At 35.1% G+C, this 3,892-nt stretch overlaps 1 long non-coding RNA gene across 1 annotated transcript; it reads right to left on the reverse strand.

Moving 5' to 3' along the window:
* Positions 1-1,278: 1,278 nt before the first annotated feature.
* On the reverse strand, positions 1,279-2,704 carry LOC140840467 (uncharacterized). Its single transcript, XR_012120000.1, has 3 exons — positions 2,384-2,704; positions 2,161-2,284; positions 1,279-1,486 (listed from the first exon to the last, which is right to left on the reverse strand). It is a non-coding gene; the product is annotated as an uncharacterized lncRNA (long non-coding RNA).
* Between the last annotated feature and the right edge of the window lie 1,188 nt (positions 2,705-3,892).

Here is a 3,892-nt window from a genome sequence, read left to right on the forward strand (position 1 = left end):
AAGTGTATTAGTTTTTATTGTGAATATTGGTAGAGCTGACCCGTTTCACCGATAAAGATTCGTGAGACCGTCTCACAATAGACTTGTTCTCAATTAAAGAGATAATTGCATTTTCGTTTCTTATGTTTGTTTCTCAACAACATTTATCTTCTGTATCTTGTGTTTGTCTCTTAACGATATTTATTTTGTTAAACTTAAACTTTAGTATGTTATTTTTATTTTTTACATCATTTTTTCCATAAAGTTGACGAAATATCGAGAATGATAAATATCATATTAGCACAACTTTAAACCTATAATTAGACTAAATAGCTAAAAATGAGATCAGAAGCTTTGCAATATTAACATCATTATTGTTTCTTTACTTCGTCCAATATGTGTGTTTGTCAAGGTTGTTCTTTTAAGAGTATTAATTATTTTAGAAATTAAATTGACATTTTGGTTCGGTTCTAGGGACACCTATATATGTATGAATATTCTTCCTGGCTATTTATTAATTAATTTATTTATTTAGCCATTATTTACAATCAACGTACGCGTGCCCGTAATAATCTAAGATATTTATTTATGAGTAGACCTCATGTGAGACCGTCTCACGGATCTTAATCTGTGAGACGGGTCAACCCTACTCATATTCACAATATAAAGTAATACTCTTAGTATAAAAAGTAATACTTTTTCATGGATGAGCCAAATAACATATCTGTCTCACAAATACGACCCGCGAGACCGTCTCACACAAGTTTTTGCCTTTATTTATTTAGTCAAAGAATTATTTATTTAAGCTAATTGACGAAATTTTAGATACATGTATAATCAAAGCATGCATATAAGTTAAGCTGATTAATTTCATTCATGTTTATAATCACGTTTGGTATATTTTAATAAGTCTAATAATTGTCGTCATTTTAAGCAATTGCAAGTTGTCCACTCACAATAATAAAAATGATTTTTCGGTTCGCGCAAATCTGCTTTCCGGAACTCGCATTGCACGCTGCAGAGTTGAAAGTGGTTGAAAGTAATATGTATTGACAACACGAAATGCACGCCGCATAAAATAGAATGGATGGCGCACACTGTATGTCGCGGAAAATCGCATCGACGACGCAATGCACGTCGTTGATGTTTATTTTTTATTTTTAAATAATATACAATAAAACTTATAATATAATAAACAGGTTAATAAATCAAATTTCAAATAATTATCGATCTATATACAATATGTTCTAAAATCAAACTCGCGGATAACATTTATCAAAAATCTTATGTACAACATCCCATACAATTCTTTCAGCTGCCTCTATAGGCCATTCAAATGCATAAATAATCAAGAAGGTGTTGCTAAAAATCAAATACATGTTAATTATCAACTTAAAAAAACCAACCTCAGGAGTAACTTCCTCGACTTTTTCTGTATTATATATCAACTGCACAAAGGACTTCAAAGAGCACCCCTGCTGTCTGGTAAGCTTTTCCAAGTTGAGATCTGTCACGCCTCGAGCCCGGGCCCGCGGCTGCGTGACTGCACAATGAGCCCCTATAGCAACTACTTCGTATTCGTCCTCGCTTTACGAAAATGATTAACCCAAGTTGCTATAGAAGTCCAGCCATTATTAACTCATTTTAAATCTTGATTTTTTTCGATGTGGGACAAGGGTATCACAATCACCCCTCCTTCAGAACGCGACGTCCTCGTCGCGACCTGACTCCTCGATCCACCAGCACCGAGAATCTAGAGGTGGCTCCTACAGGTTCAAGAGGTGGCTCCCGTCATGTAGCACTTTGCCCCGCAGGTTCAAGAGGTAGCTCCCATGCACGTAGCACTTTGCCCCGCATAGCACTTATTTCCCGGTGTTCCATGCCGGTGACCGGCTCTGATACCATTCTGTCACGCCTCGAGCCCGGACCCGCGGCTGCGTGACTGCACAATGAGCCCCTATAGCAACTACTTCGTATTCGTCCTCGCTTTACGAAAATGATTAACCCAAGTTGCTATAGAAGTCCATTGTAAGCCATTATAAACTCATTTTAAATCTTGATTTTTTTCGATGTGGGACAAGGGTATCACAAGATCTGCCAAATCAAAAGGCAAAGGAAACATCAGAGAGCCCGGGAATACGTAGATTTTCAAACAAAACTCTCCACAGGAAAATGTGATACCTATCAGCTTGCCCCCTTTGTTAAGTGCGCCACAACATAGTGCTCATGGAATTGTTTGTAAAAGCTCTCCATTTCCAGAGCATCGGGTCTTCTTGACCCAAGATGCCAGAGTTGATGCATTGTCCTGAATAGCATGAACCAGGAAATGCATCGAAGTTGAGAACAATCAATCCATCAAGATGAAAATGTAGTAGTAGTCCATTAGTGTCAAGTGTACTCTTACCCTTTCTAGCCTTTGATGGAGACTGGTTTTAAGTTTTCGCACAACACATCCTGTGTGTCATCTCAAATACATAAAACCGAGTATGAATGTCAGCAAGAGAAATGGCATCATTTCCTTGGATTTGGAAATGATCGTCACTTGTTATCGTAACTGAAAAATGATCGTCATAAAAAAGAGAGTCCTTAGCTCAACATTCAATCACAAGAACTTGCAGTGACAATAATCGGAGGAAACATTCAAATGTAATAGCTTTGTAACAGAGTTGCACAGTTTGCAATTATCAAGAACAAATCATGTAGGAAGAAGTCACCACATCTCTAATTGCTCAATCATATATCAACAAGCTACAAACCAATGGCACGGTTTCTTCCCTAGAACTTAGATCCTCATCTGAATTAAATAAATGTGCATCACATCAAAATGAGAAAAACAGATTTGGCATAAGTTTACAGATAAATTACAAGTACAATCATTCTTAAAAATAAAGAAAAAATGTGATGCGGATATTCTCCGATAAATACAAGAATAGTGAGTATAATAACCAAAATAAGTATACAAAATAATCTTGAAGGTGCCATCTTCTTTTTCTTCGAAAATTTTGATGAAGAAAATTTTTAGGGAGGAATAATAAGTTTGGAGTGATTGAATGTGTTTGTGAAGTCATATTTTTTATGGTAAGAACTAGACGTTTATTACCATTACAAATTCTTAAAAAATAAATGTATGTATATGTAAATTTTATGGTAATAATATGATGTATATAATGTTAATCATGTTTAAATACTTATGTATTTCATATCACAATATTATAATGAGGTGTCAGAGACTCCTTTTATGTAATAATGCGACATTATAGAAATATATATATAATTATTATATAACACAATAAAAATATATAAACAGTGAAATAATCACATCACATTATTACAATGAGGTGTCATAGACTCCTTTTAAATAATAACATGATATTAAGTTTTAATTTTATTATCTAAAAATGTCTAGCACAAACCCCAAGTAGTTAGTGAGATAGTTGAGGTATAGATGCACCTTCCCCTTCCCATTCCGAGTACACCTCGAGCACGGAGCTGCTCTGAGCTAGATACTGTTGGAGATTTAATAAAATATTAAATCTATAAATCATGTGATTAAATCCATATATCACAACACGCCAGGAATTCATGTCGAATTATCAGAAAATATAAATAACATTAAATACGTACCAGAATCCATTGATTGATCTAGCGTCAGAGTTATGGATCTTCCAAGGTAACAGAGAATCGACCACCTTATTCTTGCCTTTGATGGGGAGAAGGAGAGAGATCTAAAATACGTGTGCCGTATGTATTCTGTGTTATATTCTCTGTGCCTTGGGGACCATAACCTTATTTATAGCCTTAGCAGTCTTCAACCCATCATAGAAGACCTAATTGGGCCGGGCTTCTACACATAAGGTGGACCATACCAATTTATTTAATACTTTGGAAACCCATAATTAATTAGATCACTTTA

Source organism: Primulina eburnea, chromosome 9 (assembly GCF_022965805.1).
Source record: "Primulina eburnea isolate SZY01 chromosome 9, ASM2296580v1, whole genome shotgun sequence".
NCBI classification, from domain to species: Eukaryota; Viridiplantae; Streptophyta; class Magnoliopsida; order Lamiales; family Gesneriaceae; genus Primulina; species Primulina eburnea.